Raw genomic sequence first — 20,325 nt, forward strand, 5'->3', positions numbered from 1 at the left:
TGGTAGGGTGTGGAGCAGAGCAGCTTGGGGAGAGGCCCCAAAGCTGAGTGGGGGGGCTCCAGACCTACACACGCCCCTTCCCAGAACTGAACTTTGACTAGAGGAAGTCTTTTATTTACAGTGATCTGTATTTGGGAGAGATCCATAAAATTCCATTTGAAGATAAAAAGTGATGACACTTGTCCTTTGGTATCGGTGGAGGATTGGTTCCAGGACCCCTGCGGGCACCAAAATCCAGGATGCTCAAGACCCTCCCATGAAACGGCCGAGTCGGCCCTGGGAACCCCTCGGTGGCACCTTGAGCCAGGGCTGCAGAGGGCTGGCTGTGTTCAGTCACATAAATTTGAAAACCACTGATTGAGATTATCCGTAACCACCTCTGAGAACAGCGTAACTGTGCACGTCAAGAGGAACGTTCGAGTGCATCGTGGCTCCGAGTTACCAGGGATGCGGCACGGCAGTTAGGAGGGATCAAAGAGGTCAGTCTGCTCTTACGTAGGGAGATGTAGTGATACTGTTAAGCTTTGAAAGACAAGTTGCAAAAGCAGACTTAGAGTATGGCCTCATTCACGTAAAAGTGCGTATGGACAAGACTGTAGATTGGACCCCTTGCCTACAGCCGGGCGCGGGGTGCTTCCTGTCAAGTCGACATTTCCGGAGCAGAATAAGCGAGACCTACGGAAGCCTGTCTGGAAAAATGAACTGGGAACCCGTCACATCGGGGTTTTTCTGGGCTCAGGTTTTTTATCTGCCAACTAGCAATTAACTTGATCACCAAACAAGCAAAGCCCCCTCCTTAAAGCCTGGTGCAAGGACAGAGAACCACCTCCCAGTGCAAGTCAGGTTACACTGAAGCCCTTTTAAAAGATTGCCTGTAGTACAGAAAGAAACACAAACTAGAAAATGCTCATGAACATTGACCAAATGATGGGAGAAGGAATATTAAGGGGCTCAGATTTCCATTTACAAAGGATGATCGATCCTTGTATTAAATTCAGAAGCAGACCACTCTCACTTCGCTTCTCTCCTGGCCTCTCTGAGAAACAAATTACAGGGCAAACGTATTTTTTCTGGCACACCAGACATGATGTACCAACTTATTCCTGATTAATATTGCAGTGTGTTGATGAAATTTCCTAAGCACTGCTTAGAGCTGAAGTGAGAGGGTTTTTTTCCCTTAAATAAAATGTGTTGATACTTGTTTTCATGGTAACATCACTGCATATCCAATTGCACGTGCATGGACATGGTGTGCTGCGAAGTGCTTTAATAGTCAGAAGTACTGAGCTAACACGTGTCTCCCCTGCCTCAGGTTTCCTTTTTTAAATTTTGACTCCTACGTATTTGTTGAGAGCCTACCATGTTCCAGGTAGGATGCAAGGGCTAGAGAATGCAGGGACAATTTGATTTTAAAACCTGTTCCCCAGATCCAGAACGTGGCTGTCTAGTAGGTGACGCAGACACGCACACTACAAATTGCAGTAAAACGTGGTTCTAGCAGAGGTGGGCGCACAGGGGCGGGGGAAGAGGGTGCCGGGCTGAGCCTCCCACATGGGCAGAGACCGGCTGGGGTTGTTTTTGTTCAGCCTTGTATCTCCAAGCCCCTAGCACGTGCCTGATACCTGGTTTATGTTTAATAACTATTTGTTGGATGAGAGGACGAGAGAAACCGTGGCTGCAGTGAGACTGGTTGGAGCCGGCTTCACAGGAAGGCACGGTCTTTACACTTGGTCTTGAAAGGAGATAAGAAAGGAATAAAGTGATAGAGAAACCAGAGGGTATCCAGGCAGGGACTTGGGGACACTTGAAAAAGCTTGTGCCAAATGTATGGAATAAAAGAAAACGGTGAGACATTGAAATGCATTCTGTAGCCTGTGAAGTGACACGCACACCTACCTACGTATAAAGCGTATCCGTGTTGTATCTGTGTTACCTCTGTAGGTTTTGTCCCAGTGCGTCGTCACCGATATGTACAACCTCAGAATTCGGCGGCGGTGACGCCATCCCTTCTGCGGGTCAGGCTTCACCTCCTCGCCGTGCTCTGTGCAAGCCTCATGCTCTGCAGCCCTCGCTGCGAATCACTTGTGCAATAGTCAGCGGACACGTTGTAACTGGCTGTGTTTCCATTAAAAAAAAAAAAAAGGCGCTGCCAATACTCACCACGAACCCTTTCAGGAGCTCGAAGTCCCGACTGGAATGAGAGCTTCCCTTTTCTTTGTCTTGGTTCTGATCAAGTTTGGGGCTATTTTGAAGCCTGTTAGCAGGAAGGACTCAAGAATAAGAGGCCAGTACGAGCCCCCGAGTCATCACAGGGCAAACAGGTGTGTACAAGCCAGAGGACCCCAGAGATAGCTTAGGTACAGGCTCTGGTAGGCGCCTCGACGCTCGCCTCTTTTATGTCGGCTTTATTCAGGCTCAACAAAGGGAAAGTGTGCCTGTGTTATTAGATGTCTCTGCATATGACATGTTGTGAAAAGACATAGTATCGGTGAGTCCACATCAAGCTGCTATAGAGCCAGGGTGGCTGAGAAACGTCGCTGGCAGGAGAGAAGGAATAGCAGGTTAGACTTCACAGACTAAACGGCATGGTGGCTCTTTTTCTGTCTCTGATTTGATGTATCATCAAACATTTGACTAGACATCCCGTGCGTGCTATGTTTAACGAAAAGGATGATGCTTCAGTAAATGCGGTAGGTGCGAGGTGCGGGGCACAGAGACGCTCTGTCAGGGAGAGGCAGCAGGGCAGCGTGGAGGGGTGGGATGCAGCCCCCCAACTTTCCGGCCACTCTCGGGGGGAGGTGGGGGACAGCCGTGGGAGCGAACCCGCCAGCCGTCACTCTGCTGCCAGGGAGGAGGGACTGCAGCCGCCGGACCTCGCCTGAGCGTCTGGCCCACTGATGGCTCAGCTCTGTCAACGGGAAGTCGAGTCCCATGGACTCACTTTGTTACACGTTTAAACCAAATGCTGTTTCACATGCTTTGGGAAAGATACGGTGCTTCGGGCTTGAGAGTAAAGGAGATAGTCCCCCAAGACAAGGTGACATGTCTGCTCATCACAGACACAAGAAACTGCCCTCGCCTCCTGGGGGTGGTGCCCACAGCTCGGCTCACACAGCTCCCTGGGGGCCAGACACCACCCGCAGCCCCTCGCCCCGAGAGGCGGTTGCTCTGGCCCTCGGGGACCGCAGGGGGCAGTGGGTGTGGAAAGTCCCTCTGCTTCTGCGTCATCTCCTCTTTCCAGGTGGCTTTCCTACCGGCCCTGACACAAAAGGCAGGGGACGTTTTGCTGTCCTAGAACAGCTCTTGTCTAAGAGCACACCTGTAGTGCAGACGCAAGCGGGTGGTTTTTGTGAAGAAGAAACAGAAGGAAGAGGGAGACACAAAGGAAAATATAGACAGAGGCAGACGTATGTTTCTGGTCTCTTAGGCGTTTTATGCAATACTTTGTCCAAATGTAGCCATAGTAATAATAATAATGCCCCGGATTTGTCGATCACTTAACTGGTTCTTAGGCCCTGTGACAAGCACCTTAGAAGCATTTTCTCACGTGATCTGTACAAGCCATGGACGCACATTTTTGTGCTGAGGTTACGCGGGTGAGAATCCAGTCTTAGAGGCTGAATCACTGGCTTGGCGTCACGCGGCCGAGGGGTTGAGTCAGGGTCCGATCCAGATTTAGCTGATTCCCAAGCCACCTCTCTTCACTCTGACAGTGTAGCATCTACTCCCTGAAGCTACAGCCAAACCCAGCAGAGGGGCAGCACCTGTTAGGAAAAGCTGTATTTGATCCACAGCCAAGTCAGGTGACACAGGGCCATGCAGGGCTCTGGGCCGACCCGCCCTTGTCACCTGTCACCCCCCGGGGGAAGCGGCGTGAGGGCGGGGGAGACAGAGCCCCGGAGCGCCGGCCAGCCCCAGACCCTGAGCCTGACTCCCCTGTGCTGTCCTGCTGGGGCTCGGAGCCGTAACAGCCTAGGGGCTAGTGTGCGTTTCCTCCAAGACCTTTACATGTCGGGGAGGGAAATTTCCGCTGTATCTGTAGGCGCAGGTCCTAATTCTGCGGGGCTCGTGCCGCGAGCTCATACCCCGACTCCCCCAGCCCTTTACCTCTCTCGTGCAGCAGTTGCTTGTCTGTGCTCAGCTCCCAGAGCTGAAATAGGTTTTAGAATCTTCAGAGTTTTCATTAATGGAAACCTGCAATTCAGCAAAAAGAAGGAAAAAAAAAAAAGAAGTGAAGGTTTGTGGTGCAGACAGGTGTTAGGGAGAACCATCTGCTTGTTAATAACCTGCCCACAGATTCTCAGCCGCGGGATGGGGGCACATTCATTACATGACGCTCGGCCCCATTCCATTTCACTATCATTTTTGTAGAAATATTATTCCTTGCTCAACGTGCCCTATTTTTTAATTTACTTCTTAACATCCTCCTCTCCCTGGATCGTGTTCTCAGAACACTTTTCTCCTGCTCCCCCGTCTCCTCTTCCCATCTCCTGATGCAATTCCTCCTTCCCGGCCCTCCTGCAAACCTCAGCTGAGGCCACCCACGGACGCCGTCACCAAGAACGGCCCCTCAGGCTGCTGAGACACAAAACTCGGATTATACGTTGAACATGGAGTTTTCCAACGGAGGTCAAATTGATCCCAACCATTTCAAGGAAAGGATTTTTTTTTTCAGTTTTCATTTAATTTTGTTTTATGCTGACATGCCTTGAAATAGATAGAGTAGCAGCGATACACTGGGGGTTGGGAAACCCGAGCTAAGAAACATCGCGTGAGGCTGGTTCTGCGTCCACCTCGCCGTGCGGGCCTGGGTTTGATCCATACGATGTGTGCTCTGGACTAGGTCGGTGGGTTTGTTAATGAAACCATTGAACAGATACTTACGCTCTGCCTTCCCAAAGCCGCACTCCGTGCCAGGGGGCAGGTGATGACAGTCAAAGGTATGGGTCCTGTTCTCAGGGTCTCGCTCCCCAGGCGAAGCAGCAGACAGTGCAGAAGTGATGTGTCCACCGTTGTGACTGAAACCCGCACGAAGGACACAGAGAAGAACGGGTCTAAGCTTCTTCAGGCTGTTCCTCCTGTGCTGGGATTTGCTGTGACGGCATCTGCGCAGCAGCAGGACGGCAGAGCCAGACCTTGCCATCTTGGCCGACATGGTGACAGTGGAGCCAGGACAGGTCTTCTTCGGACCCTCAGCGTTTGGTCAGACAGAACACCCTTTTGGAGGACATGCTGATGTGCCTCTGAAATGAAGGCTGGTTCACGAAATCAGAAATGGCGCTGTTCCCTCCAGACCTGACCGTCCTGGACGTTCACCCCTTTCGTGGACTTGGTGAGGTAGCTCGGTGTTTAACCGTGACCAGCAGACCCTCTGGGCTGAGCCAGCCCGCCCCTCTGGGGGCCGACCCTTTTTCTCCCTGGTCCTGGCCATGCAATGTCTGTTCTGCATCTTACTTCATTAGACTTTTTGAACAAACATGATAACTCATGATTTGACAAAGATTTTTCCTCAATTGGAAATTTAGAGATACGAAAATCCTTATACAGGTGTTCTGGTAAATTCATATAAATGGTAACTTTTAAATTATAAAGGCATATGTCTCAACATATATTTTTTTTAAATATACGAATATCACCCCCCAGCCGTCTCAGCTCCCTGCGTTTCCCTGGCTGGTTTCTCTTGCGCGTGTGTTGGAAGCAGCTCAGTGATCACCGGTGTCGTGGGACGGTTACCGTATCCTCCTGTCTGTGCCGAGAGGGACGGTATTCTACAATGTTTCCGACAGATCAGCAGGTGAAAACTGTTACCTCGATATTCTCTGAGTTCCATTTATTTGTGTAGTTGTGCCCCTGCCTCTCTTAACTTGCCTTGTTGCGCCGAGGGTGAGGAATCTCCAGCTCTAAGTCTGCGTTTACTCCTGCTGCCGTCGGGACACGCAGCAGCGTCGCGGGCTAAGTGTAGGTGGAGACAGTGTAGAGTCACCGTTAGGAAACAAGGCGGAGGTTCCCATACTTAGTCCCCTTCTTCCTGTTTCTGGGGCGTCAGTAAAGGCGGCTAACGTCTGTCCGCTTGCAGAGGTGGGGTGACACGCGGCGCTCTCCGTTACCAGTACGAGGAAACTGGATGGGAATGTGTTTACACAGTTGGCACGTTGTTTAGCGCTGGCAAATCCTCTTAAAATGTTAACGATTCTGATCATCATATATTTTTCTTTAATCTAATAAAGCTGTTTTTCTCTTAGAATTGATTTTTCGTGGCTCCGGGACAAGCAACATTAATGAGTCAATTCGACATTTTCATCAGTAAACAATGAATTGTTCTTGGTTCAACTTATCCCTAGAATTCATCTTGAGTCTCCCCCACAAGCCCCGAACCCTGAGACCCAGTCAGTTGTTGGTCCCTCTGGCTGTGCCTCGAAGCGTCCTCTCAAACCCCACCTCTGCTCTCCCACAGCTGCTCTTGCCATGGTCCCCCCCCCCGCCCCACCCTGTCTCCTCGCCGGCCTTCCCTTCTCTGCGGCGCCCCCTGCCCCACCCCTACGTCAGTCCATCCCTAAGACTGCAAGTTGGTGTCCTCTTTAAATACGAACTGGGCTGCATCGCTTTGCAGAAGAGAGATTTGAATGTGGCCTCACTCGTTGCATTTGAAATGAAATGCGAAGTCAAGTGGCTGTGGAGGTCTGCAAGGTAGCAGTGATGCGTGCTCGCCTCCTCCCACTTCATCCTCTGCGGCCGCGTCCCCGCCGCGTCCCCGCCGCACCGCGCCCTCGCTGGCCTCAGGCCCGCCGCGCCCTTTCCGTCTGCGGGAACCCCGACCTCGGGCTTCCGTCCGCCTGGAACGCACGCCTCCCAGGCCCCCACACGGGCGCTTGCCCAACGCCGTTCTTCCCGAGGCCTCCCGGCTCCCACGAGCCCTCAGACACCGCGCTCCTTCGCCTGTGCTTCCTCACTTGGCACTGTTATCCAAGATGGCTGCCATTTCTGTGCTGTTCCGCGTGTGTCCCCTGTCGCCCGTCCTCCGGAATCCCATGAACAGGTTGCCTCCCTGAAGGGAAACCTGCTCTTTACTTACCACTGCGTGCTCGGCACCCACAGAGCCATCGGTAACCATTAGCTCAATGCGTGAGCAAAGGCGGGCGAGCCCGCTGCATGGGACACACAGCGCGCCTGCGTCCTGGCCAGCTGTCCGTGTGTGGTTCCGGTCAGCTGCCCTCGGTCTCTCTACCTCCTGGGCCACTTCTTTGTTTTGAGAACCAGGAAGTAAATGCAGGAGGCGCTGGTGCGACGGAGGAGCGTTGGCCTAAGAATCCAGGCTGCGTCCAGGAGGCCAGCTCAGGGCCCGTGAGGGCGGCCGCGGGGTGGGGACAGGGAGGTGCGGCCAGCTTGGCCGGCTCTCGTGAGAGGACACTCACTCGGCTGAGGACTCGCTCACCCTCCGAGGGAAGCCTCAGTTTACCCACATCAGTGACTCAGGGCCTGATGGTAACGAGCCTTTCAGCAGGTCAGGGCCCCTGGCCTCTGCTCATGCCCGTCACGTTACGGGAAGTTTGGGTCCCCGAGCTCTCTGTCTTCTCTCCCGACGCGCACCAGGCCCCCGGGTCACCCTGGGCTGAGTTACTTCCCCGCGGCCCCCGCCCTGCCCCCCTGCAGCGACGTGCGGGCCCAGGTGGCAGTCATCCCTCCGGACCCTGCCACACGCAGCGGGCGTCTGCACAAAAGGAACACCGGCTGTGGAAAGCAGCTCAGGGCTCCTGCCACGTCGGGACAACGTCCCTTCCTCGCACAGAGCGTGGTGAGGGGTCCGCCCCTACTGTGGCCGACGGGCTGGTACTGCCCCTCGTGCGGCTCTCGGGTTGGAAACAACGCTGTCTATAGAAGTGCGCTTTCGGTGTTTCTGCACTCTCGTTTTCACTGTTAAGGGCACTTGCCTAGAAACAGAGTCTGTTCTCTTTCAAGCATTTCACTTGATTGCTGCTGCCTCGGAGTCCCGCACGTCCGTCCCGCACTGCGTGGTGTCAGTCTGTTTGCCCATCTATCTTCCTTCCTCTCGCGACACTCACACAAAACAGAAATGTCCCCGTGGAATGTGTCTGGGCTAATGCTTCTCGGAAATGCAGGAACGATACTTCCTTATATTTTTCTGATAATACAGAAAACATACCTCGCAGTTCGGGAACATCTCTCATATTTAAAGCAGTGACTCCTCTGATACCCAGAGAGACGCGGCGGTGACTGTCCCCGCCTTAGAGATGAGGGGGCTGAGGCCTGAGATCGTCAGACCACGAGGCCAGGCGTCGGGCCTCTTGGAACCTGGAGAAGCAGGCGTTGGACGTTGCTGAGGGAAAGCGACAGAAAGGTCAAACACAGGAGACGCGAAGAGCTGGTCCTCTTTTGCTCTGCAGGTAATGAGGCAGATCTTTCAGGGCTTAATTTCAGAACCGTTCGGTGCGTGAAATACATTTCTCAAAAGGGAGAGGGAGAGAGACAGCGATTCCATGTCGGCTCCCACGCTCCGGGACTGAGGGCGCCTGCCTGGCGGGGGGCCCCTGTTCTCCGAGCGCCTCTCCCCACCGCCGCTCCTCTGCTTCCCAAACGCACCCCTTTGAGTTCCTGTAGAAATGATTACGGCATCTTGGACGGGAGATTATGTGACCTGCAATCAGGGATAACTGGCCGGCAGAGATGGATTACCTGGAACCGCAGTGTGGCTTTGTGTACATCTGAATAGGAGGGAAGGGGGGCAGCGGGGGGGGGGGGGCAGGCAAGCTGTGATCTAAGGACACTGGTTTTAAATAGGTTGTTTTTTACAGATTTCTGGGAGATATTGGTTCTTCCAGAGAATTATGGAAAGCACCGAGATAATTTCCTTAGCCTTATAAACTTAAAAAATACATAGTTTTAAAAAACATGTTCAGCATTCGGCAAGCTGTCAGATGCATTACCAAGGAAACCAGAGGCTCCAGGAGGCCCCCAGGGAAAGGGTCCCCCACAAGCAGAGCACACAAAGGCACATGTGCTCCTGGACGGTGGCCACCCTGTGGCCCTGGTCACCACTCCACTGCTCCGTCGTGGGTGCCAGGACCCAGTGTGCAGAGAGAGCAGCGTCTGTCCGGCCAGTTCACTCAGAGTCACCCCAAGAGCTGGGCTTTGGAGGCAGGGAAACCTGGGCTCCACCGGCTACTGGAAGCCGGTCCCTTTCCCTCATCTATAGGGTCAGAGTGTCACCAACCTCAGGTTCTTGTGAGGCTTCAATGAGACAAGGCAGGTAAACTTTGAGCACATTGCCTGGTGAGCCACGGACACTGAAAAATTCTGACTGCACGGGTTCCTGCCAGGGTTCGGACCAAATGAAAACAATAGAAGGTGCAGCTGTCTGCTCCCAGAGCTCACGCCTCTCCCTCAGGCCCTGCGCACCCCCGTTCCGCGGACAGCATCTCCAGAGAGGCACTGTTTCATCTATCCATCTATTCAATCATTTATTCCTGTGCACATCATCCTGAGAAACATTTGACATGACTTTCAGAAAGATGTCAGATACATTAGATTTTTTTTTAAAGATGAAGAGATCTGGGTCAAGAAAAAGTGAAATTTGAATAGTAATAACATTCATAGTTCACACATTGAAATACATTTATAAAGCCTTTCACAGCCAGTCAGCTGAGACACAGTTCAGCTGTGAGCATCCTGACTGCCAAAGTGAAGAGGGCAAGCAGATGGTTAGACAGTTTCCATTGTCCGTAAACAGGGACACCCCCGTCGTTCAGGACAGGGGCAGCGAGCCAAGCCCAGCAGCCAAGTGCAGCTGCCGCTCGTGAGCCCAGAGGCCTTTGCAAAGTGCTGTTTTCAAAAATGGGAAGTAGAATGTGTGCCAGAGACGGCTGTGGCTCTCAAAGACTACAGTGTTTACTCTCCTCCGGTTCTCGAAGGAAAAACGGCTCATCCCTGGTTCAGAAGAAGCGCAGCTTTTCCTGTGAAAACGCCTATGAAGAAGGGCTTCCAAAGAAAGGGTTTTCACCTAGACCTCATCTTGCCACTTCTGCTGTCTGTGCCCCAGACTCCCACTTCCCCCGACCTCTCTGCCAGGATCACACAGAGACGCTTTTCCCGAGGACGCTCCACCAGCCCGGACGCCACGCCCCGCTCCTGCCCGCCCGGCCGCCAGTCGTCCTGCAGACCTCCGCTCCACGGTCCTGCCCTCAGAGAACCCCCGGATTCTCGTGTCTCTGCCCTCCATGGCACCCTGCTCTTTTCCATCGAAGCAGCGATGGGAATCTGGAAGGCTGCACTCATTCACTGCCTTAGTTCTTCCTGAGAGTGGGAACCATGACTGACTATCCCACGGCCAGCCCCATATTTGTCACAAAGTAAACTGTAAACACGTGTGTGTTGAATGCAGAAACGGCAGGTTCAACGGACCATTTTGGTAGCATCTCAACGCAGGCTGGAGGCAGACACAAGTGTGTTTTTCAATTGCAGCCAGTTACAGTTACTGGTGCACAGTGCAACGTGTCCGTCACGCGTGTAGGTACATACATTTGTCTTCGTACTGTTTTTCATTATAGGTTACGACAACATATTAAATGCAGTTCCCCGCGCTCTACAGAGAAACCTTGTTTATCTACATACCAGCTAATATTTGCAAATCTCGAAATCCCAGTTTATCCCTTCCAATCCCCTTCCCCCCGTAACCATAATTTGTTTACTGTGCCTGTGCTCTGTCTCTTCTAGGACCAAACGTCATTCCTGAAGTTGCTTTGTGTCTCGGAGATGGCCTGGCCTTTTCCAAAACCCTAAGTGTCTTTGGGGTGATTCTCTGTTGGGACTTGCCATAAGCTCAGTCCCCGTGTTGGACGGCACGGCCCCATAAGGCCTGTCAGGCTTGTGGCCCATGCATCAGGGCTGCTTGCAGGCAGCCTGGACTTGCTACGGAGCAGCTTCCTACTCTGGGCCTCGGCCAAAGCTGGCAGCCTTCCATGCCCCACGATGTCACACAGTCAGTGAATCAGGCAGGGATGCCCGAGCGCAGAGTGCGCACCTGCAGGGGGCTCCCGAGCCTGGTGCCTCTTTATTAGTGGTGGGAGGTATGACACGCAGCCATCTGTTACTGTCGAGAGGATGTCTCTGTGTGTCCAACTACTGAGTCCCTAAAAGTGGCAGTGACGTGGATCTCTGAGTGGAATAAATGCATCTTTCCAGAGCCTCCGATGTGCTTGCTAGTCCCCGCTCTTCTGCTCTAACGAGCAAGACGTCATCAACACGGACAAGTGGGATCTTCTTCAGAATGTCCAGGAAATCCAGCCCCTTTGGCATATTTTGGAGGCTGGAAGTTGTCCTAGCCAGGGCAGACCATAAATGCACATATAGTGTTGTTCATCCCATGCACACACTTCTGATTCTCTTTCCTGCTGGGAAAGGAGATCAACGTGATCACTAGGTCACCGGCCACATCCCCAGCCCCTGGCGCAGCAGCCAGGGGGCCATGACCGGTCTGGTGTGCGGCACGGTCTGGTCCGTCTGGCTTGTGTGAGGGAGAATCCGCTGAGTAAATGGAGGTTCGGCAGGGAACACTCACGTGTTCTGTAAGTCTCTGGAGCTGAGGATCTCTTAGCACACCTACCGTGCAGTTTTTCACTTGCTATTTTGGGGAGAGGGGGACAGAGCTTCCTACTTAGCATTTCCCAGTGTAGCAACTCATCAGGCAACAGACCAACAGACCAAACGTGAGGGCTCTGTCACTACCAGGTGTTTGCCCTGCCGCGCGCTGGAGGGCTGGGGAAACGGCCATCACGTGGGCATTTGGACCCCGTGCTCCCTCGGGGCTAGGCACGGGGTGGGGACCACTTACCCCTCTACAGCTCCATTCTAAGGGGCAGGCACTGTGCTGTTTTGGGTCCTGGGTGTCATTTTTATTTCAGACTCAGTGTCCAGCAATTTGCTTATCTCCAAGTGCATGGACATCTAAGCCCGTGGCTCCAGGTCATTTGAGGAAGACCGAGAAAATCACTTGCCAACATGTGACGGGGACCCTTCTCGCTGGAAGGCAGGTCTCTTCCCTTCAGCAGACTCTGAGCCTGAATTTATTTTTCTAGAAGCTGGGCAAGAGATAGTGCCTTCACTGTGGTCACGAGCCCTGGACTCCCGCTCATGTGTAACTGATTTCTGGTAATTGTGCGCATTAAGCTAAACCTACCTGTTTTTAAATCACAGTTTAGTCCCCGCCTCCGTGGCTCTTGGAAATTTGGGTCCCCTCGTTGTCACTTGAATCTCATCACTCATTGTAGTGAGGTGTCCCCCATCTTTCTGTCCCCGTCTTTCTTTTGATTGATCACTGTGTGTGGCCTCTCTCATTCGGGAACCCCGTCCTCTGGGGTCTGGCCGTCTTCGCTGTCACCAGGGAGCCCAGGTCTGTAACGATGTTTCGTCAGTCACCCTGGTCTGCAGAGAGCAGTGTGCGCACACGAACAGAAGCCAGCTCCACAGGCTGATGGATTATTCTGTTTTATAGAATTGAAACCATATTTCAGATTTAATAAAAGTATTAATGCACTTCTCATTTGCATTTATCAAAAAAGGAGGAAGAAAAAGAAATTTAAGTGCAAATAAGGGACAATTGACCTTCCAATAAATATATGTAAGTTCTTAAAATATCCGTCTACCGTTAAGGAGATACAGTGGCCAAGATCGCCAAGGAACCGGCTCCACCGTATCTGCTGCAGTTCTCTCCCCTCTGGGGCTGCCCCTGGGAAACCTCTGGGACTGCTCACGCATCTGTTCAGGTGTAAGGGCTGCGAAGTCGGGCAGGACTGGAAGCTAAGCCTCTCTTCTCTGCCTCCGTGCTCAGCCCCATCCCCACTTCTTAGCCATCCCAGGTCAGCCAAATAGTTCGCTTTTCACAATAATTTTTGTTACCTTGTATGTGAACCGAGTGGGTGAGATACACTTCCTCCGCCTTTGGGAAGCTGTCAGCCCGTTGGATGGAACTTCCTACGTAATCCCAGATACACCAAAGCACAGGAGAGGGCAGCCTTTGTGATCTGACCAGCTCTGCATCCTGCTGGACTGACAGCGTGCATAGACTTGAGGGGACGGGGTATGGGAGCGAGGTTGACTTGTCTAGTTTTGTTGAAGCTTGACTATTTTTGATACTAAAATATAGATGGGTGCACATCAAGAATAATGCAATAAGTAACTTCACAAACATATAAACAAGTGATTTTTGCTTCACCTGTGTAATGACCTGTAGGAAGCCATGTATAATTCTCAGTTTGAGAAAAAATATTTTCCTGAATTTGAACAAGTCACACATAGTCCCTGCTCTAATTGCATCTCATTAAAGCCTTTCTCTTGTAGAGACTCCAAATGCTATCATCCCAAATGTGTGGTCCATGCACTAGCTTCCAAAGCACATCCAGAAGCCCCTGGACTCATCCCCAGTCCCCTCGACCCCGACCTGCTGGAAGCGGTCACTCAGAACTTGCCCTCGTGACAGTTATTTTTAGAGCATTATTTGAGAGAAAAGCAAAACAAAGTAAAATAAAACAGAATGATGGAAAGTTTCCCCATGGAGCTGACTCTTCCCCCAGAACAATATATATCAATTTGGTTAAATTAACCTTAGGTTGCACAACAACCAGGTCTATCTCTTAAGTCACTGAGAAGTGAGCAAAGTCGTGGGTGTAAGAAATATGTTGTCTTCCCTCTCCAGCTGTACTTGGGCTGCAGCTTTGGGGAGAAAATTAGATGTGTGCTAAAAATATTAGTGTTAGATAATGACTCACCAGAAAAGGCAAAAGGTGTTAATAAATTAAGTTAGCTCCTGGTGCCCGTGGTTTATTAAAAATATATGCCTTAAGAATATAATGTTACAACAGTGTTAAACCTAATTTGCAAAATGGAAAAAAAAAAAACCTACATCATTTCTTTCTTCTAACGTAACTGGTTGCAGCCTCACATGTTACCGTCCCGTCCTGGGCACTGCAATTCCATGGTTTTACATCTGTTCCGACAGGGCCATAGTTTACACGTTCCTTGAACACTGAACATAAATATTCCCCATTTCTTTCTATTTGGTCTTTATAATGATCGCTGCAATAGAAGTCATCATATTTCATCCTGTAATTTACCAAACCGTCTCCCTGTTATTGGATAATTAAGTTGTTTTCTGTGGAGTCGTGCAGAAATGTGCTCCATGCAGCCACAGTGGGACAAAGACACGGGGGAAAACATACTTTCAGAGAGACAGTGCCCGTGTGGTACCCCAGGACCACACGCGGTGTCCTCACTGGCTCTCCCCCACTGGCTGCACTGCACAGGTGGCCTGATTCCTAAGGACGCGGGTCAGCAGATGTGGAGTGATGGGCCCTGCGGGGTCCGGGGCGAGCGGGGGCCGAGCTTGCCCTCGATGGGAACTCCGCAGGGAAGCCATGAAGCCCTGCTCTTCAGCACTCAGCGGTAACCACATTTTTCACAAGTTGCCAGCGCACACTTCTCATTTTTGGATTGCTGGTTTCCCCGTAAGGACTAAGACCATCTCCCTTTGCTATAACAGACTGTACTTCTATATTAACGTGTCAAGTTGCTGTGAGATTTACTGCCTCGCGGGGCCCATTAGACTGCGGAGATTCAGCGCTGTCCTCCGCTGTCTCAGCTCCCAGAATAGCTCGTCCCCGGGTGCCACTGTCCTGAGCAAGGGCTCTTAACGGGGTGAGTGCAAATGAATCTTCAGGCTCTAGGAATCTCTGGGGACAGGAGGATGCTGTCTCCTTGAGGCCCTGGGCAGGCAAGGTCTCTGGCCTCCAAGAGGCGTTTGGTTAAAGGTTTGCCGGGAGCTTCCAGATACCGCCAGCTGTATTGTTGCTTGACCATAAGCTGTTTTGTTTTTTTAAATTGAAGTATAGTCGATTTACAATGTTGGGTTAATTTCTCATGTACAGCTTAAGAATTGTTATACGTATATATAATATATATATATATTCCTTTTCATATTCTTTTCCATTATAGGCCATTACAAGGTATTGAATATAGTTCCCTGTGCTCTATAGTAGGACCTTGTTGTTTATCTGTTATTGTAGTTAGCATCTACAAACCCTGAACTCCCAATTTATCCCTTCCCACTGCCTTCCCCCACTGGTGATCATAAATTTGAGTCTATCTCTGTTTTGTAAGTAAGTTCATTTGTGTCCTTTTTTTTTTTTTTGATTCTACATGTAAGTAATATCACATGGTATTTTTCTTTCTGTTTCTGGCTTACTTCACTTGGAATGATGATCTCCAAGTCCATCCATGTTGCTGCAAATGGAAGTTTTATTCTTTTTTTATGACCGAGTAGTATTCCATTGTATAAATATACCACAGCTTCTTTATCCAGTCATCTGTTGATGGACATTTAGGTTGTTTCCATGTCTTGGCTATTGTTCAGCATTTGTCATTTGTGGACTTTTGAATGATGGCCATTCTGACTGGTGTGAGGTGATACCTCACTGCAGTTTTGATTTGCATTTCTCTGATAATTAGTGATATTTAGAAAACCCTAAAGACTCAGTGCAAAAACTACTAGAGCTGATAAACAAATCCAGCAAGGTAGCAGGATATAAGATTAACATATAGAAACCTGTTGCATTTTTTACACTAACAATGAAATATTATAAAAGGACAGTAAAAAATATCCCCTTTAAAAATCACATCAAAAAAATAAAACACTTAGGAATAAACCTGACCAAGGAAGTGAAAGACTTATACACAGAGAACTATAAAACACCGATTAAGGGAATTAAAGATGACGTAAAAAAATGGAAAGATATCCCATGTTCTTGGATTGGAAAAATTAATATTGTTAAAATGACCGTACTCCTCAAAGCAATCTACAGATTTAATGCAATCCCTATCAAATTACCCAGGACATTTTTTCATAGAACTAGGACAAATAATTCTAAAATTTATATGGAATCACAAAAGACCCAGAATTTCCAAAGCAATACTGAAGAAAAAGAACAAATCTGGAGGAATAACCCTCCCAGACATCAGACAACACTACGGAGCTACAGTCATCAAAACAGCATGGTGCTGGCACAGAAAAAGACATATGGATCAATGGAATAGAGTAGAAAGCCCAGAAATAAACTCCCACACTAAAAAGGTCACTTAGTGTTCGACAAAAGAGACAAGAATATACCATGGAGAAAAGACAGTCTCTTCAGCAAGTGGTGCTGGGAAAGCTTGACAGCCTCATGCCTATCAGTGAAGGTGGAGCACCATACACAGAAGTAAACTCAGAATGGCTTAAAGACATAAATAGAAGACAAGGCACCACAAACGTCCCAGAAGAAAACACAGGCAAAAACATTCTCCGACATAGATCTCAGCAATTTCTCCTCGGGCAGTCCACCCAGGCAACAGAAATACAAGCAAGAATAAACAAATGGGACCTAATTAAATGTATACTGCTTTTACATAGCAGAGGAAATTATAAATAAAACAAAAAAGACAACCTACAGAATGGGAGAGAATATTTGCAAATGATGAGACCGACATCATTAATAATTATCATCATAATTAAGGGAGTAATGTCCAGAATATACCAACAGCTCACACAACTCAATAAAAAACAAAGAAACAAACAAACAACCCAATCCAAAAGTGGGCAGAGGACCCAAACAAACATTTCTCCAGTGAAGATACACAAATGGCCAATAGGCACGTGAAAAAAAAATGCCTGTAAGATGTTTATCCCCACCACACTGGGAACTGCACCTGGTCTGCTGCCGGTCTGTCCATCCCCAGCCTACACACACACACACACACACACACACACACGTGCACATACACACACATGCACACACACACACAGAGACACACACAAATACACACACATGCACACACACACAGAGACACACACATACACACACATGCACACACACACAGACATGCACAGACACACACGCGCAGACACGCACACTCATACACACGCACACACACATGCACAGACACACACACACATTTTGACATGCCTGCTGCCTTAACAGTCCACCCAGGTCACATCCATCTGTGGGCTGGTCGTCATGAGGAACACCACCTTCTTGGGAGAATCCAAAGTCCTGTAGAACGTTGCAGACAGTGGACAGAGCTCTCGACCGGAAACGCTGAGGGCTCCCCTCGACACTGCGGTTCGTACTGAAGTTTCACAGGTTCGCCCGACCCGGTTCGTACTGAAGGTTCACGGGCTCGCCCGACCCGATTTGTACTGAAGGTTCACGGGCTCGCCCGACCCCTACCGGCCCCCGCTCCATCCTTACCGTCCGCCCTAGAAAAATGGCCTGAGGTCAAGTCAGGGTGCATTTTAGGTTCCTTGCTCTCCTTTTGAAAATAAGCAGCTCATTTTGTTACCTGAAATTGGCTTTTTTAAAAACCCTTCCTGGGTGGTGGGGAGGGGCTGGGGACAGGGGCTTGCGGATCACGGGAGGGGCAGGAATCAAGCCTGCAGAGTGATTTCCTCGGAGCAGGACCCACGCGTGACCTCACGGCCTCGTTATTCCCAGCCGCGCATCAGCTGTCGTCGGGCCCTGGACGCGTGACGTTGTGTGTGATGACGCTCCCTGATGTGCGTTCCAGACAGAGTCAGAATGTACAGCAGCCGGCGTCCCCGGTGTCGTTAGCGAGCTCAGATGAGCAGTGTTGTGTTCCTTATTCAAAAATCATCTCTGTGGCTTCGGCACAAAACAGAGCTCTTGGTCCAATTTTATTTTTTAACATCCTGAACCTTGTAAGCCTAGTGAGCTGTTTAATATGTTACGTTCAGCAAGGCTGCCCTATGCATCACCAAGGCTTTGGAACTGTCCCGCCTCAAAACGAACACAAGTTGTGCACAAAAGCTTCTTGCCACAACACTGCACAAGTGCAGACCAGCTGCCATTAGGACTTGAGAATGAACAGGGAGTTACTAGTCTTTTATTTGTATTTTTCAATTTCCTGCTTAGTGACGGATGTGGACTTTCCCATCCTGCCCCTGGCGGAATTTATGGCTATTGTTTTCATTCCAGCTCTTGCTACAATGAGTTCTTGTTTTATGCTTTTTTTTTTTCTGCCTTGGGATATGATTTGCAAACTCAAAGCACCAGTTGAAGACTCTACTTTTCACTTAGCAAACTCTATTCAGAAAATAACTTTCTCTAATTGCACTCGTAAACACATGTGGGAGACATCACGGCCGAAGTGGGTGGGCTGGGCGTGTGCGTGTGGACGGTGTAATTAATTCATTCTGGAAAGCCCAGAAATTCAAGCTCCAGAGGAGTTCATGCACACGTAAGACTCAGAGACTCGGCCGTGCCCACTCTTGTAAGACGGAGTGAAACACCAGCGTGAAGGTGCACGTTAGTCTTCCCAGCGTCTGCGTGCAGGGCAAGCTGCTGGACTGTCAGGACACGTCCCCTGTCTCATCACCTGTTACGTACTGGTGTGGCTGAGACCATGAACACGGCTAAGTCACTGAGGGATGGCCCTTCAGACATTAAGGTGGGGACCAAAGGGTCAAACCTGAAGTGCAGAACTTGAGGGAAAAAAGAGAATTTATAAAGAAACAGAACTCTGGCATGGGTTGACCACAGCTGACCATCCCTGTGGCCACGTTCACAGCTAATGGCCGTCCGCACGGCAGAGGTGGCCTCAGTGAGCTCCTACCAAAGGGCCGGCTGGGCTGAGCCCTACGGGGCGAGTCTCATCTCCTGGCATCATCACCCATTTCACCAAGGGGATGAAGGGACCTGTAACTCACCAGTCCGGGCACCCCATCCCGTCTCGCGGGGCGTGCATTGCTTGGCTGGGTGCTGCGTGCTGGGGCCGGGCAGGTGTTGCTGTTGAAGTGTGATGCCTGCTCTTCCAGTCTGCTGTGTGCGCGCACGTGGCCTTGCGGGCACGTGGGGCTGGCCCAGTTGCCATTGTGCTCTTCTGTCATTTTTAAAGTCTTATTACTTAATTCTGAGAAGTTAAAAAGTGTTTAAAATGATAGATGACCGTAAAACCAAAACATTAATCCCCGTACCTAGAATTGACAACGGTCGATGTTTTTGCTTAATCTCTTCCTAATGCGGGCAACTGAAATTGCGTAGAAAAAGACAGTTTGAAAAGGATTCTATTTTCTGTTATTTTCCCTGTTTCCTTTTTTGACTTTCTACTAATTTATACAGCTTTTAAAATGTAAGTCTTCCCCCACTTCTTTGAATTTACATGTTTAAAGATAATGTATTTTGTTCCTATTGTTTTAATGTTTACCTTTAAGGCTTTAAAGAGTTCAATTTATAGCTTTTAATGAAATTAAGGAAAATCAGCGTATGATTCCTTCTCCCAAAAACGAGGGCATCGGTAAACGTTCACGTCCACGCGCACACTCCCTCGCAGCCTCGTCTCCCGTCATCTCCTCAAAGCCGTGCATGGCACTGGGGTCCGGAACTCACTGCAAAAGGGCCAAGCAGCGACTACCTTCAGCTTTAAAGGCCACAGGGTGATCATCGCAACAAATCAGCTCCGATGTTCCAGCCCGGACGGAACCGCAGGCAGCTCGTGCAGGAGTGAGCGTGGCTGCGTTTCAATAAACCTTGATTACGAAAGAGGAAGGAAGGTCAGGTTCTGCCTGCGGGCTGCAATTTGCTGGCTCCTTATTCACAAGTTTAAATTCAGGTGTTTTTAATATGAAAATTATGATTGCAATCAATATTTAGCTTTGCCTTATTTTACTGATTTATTTTCTTAGCCTCTGCTGATACACCAGTTGCTTTCATCTGAATTGATTATTTTTGTCTGTTTGTGTTCACTGAACACAGCCCTTAGAACCAAGGGCTCTGGGTGGTTAAGTCTCTCCTTCCTTTCGTGTCTTAAGAGAACTTTATCTTCCCTCCCTCCCGAGTGGCCCTTAAGCTGGGTACACGGTCATCAGGCTGGCTGTGACCCTGTCCTGAGCTGAGCCCGCGGGAGCTCGTCTCTGTCCCCACCACTAAGAAATCCGCCCACTGCCCTTTCCCTGCAGGTAATCCGACCTGTCTGTCTGCTAGCCCTCAAGCCTGCTTCCATCTGCACTGCACTCTGAATGTTTGTGTCCCTGCAAGCATCATATGTTGGTGGGATGTATAAGCAGGTGGGGTCTTGGGAGGCGACCACAGAGGAGACCGCAGGGAGCCCCCGCCCCTTCGGCCATGGGGGGGCACAGCAGCTGTGGCTTCAGCGACAGACACCTCTTTTCTCACAGCTCCGGGGGCGGGAAACCCAAGAGCCAGGAGTCAGCAGGCTGGTCTCGCCTGAGGCCTGTCTCCTTGGTTGCACACGGGACGGCTGTCTTCC

The 20,325-nt window shown here is 50.2% G+C and overlaps 1 protein-coding gene across 5 annotated transcripts in view; it reads left to right on the forward strand.

Annotated features, from left to right (window-relative positions):
* Positions 1–20,325, forward strand: part of OPCML (opioid binding protein/cell adhesion molecule like) — an 872,021-nt gene that overhangs the window by 711,452 nt on the left and 140,244 nt on the right. The window lies entirely within an intron of this gene.

This window comes from Camelus ferus, chromosome 33 (genome assembly GCF_009834535.1).
Source record: "Camelus ferus isolate YT-003-E chromosome 33, BCGSAC_Cfer_1.0, whole genome shotgun sequence".
Classification (NCBI taxonomy): Eukaryota; Metazoa; Chordata; class Mammalia; order Artiodactyla; family Camelidae; genus Camelus; species Camelus ferus.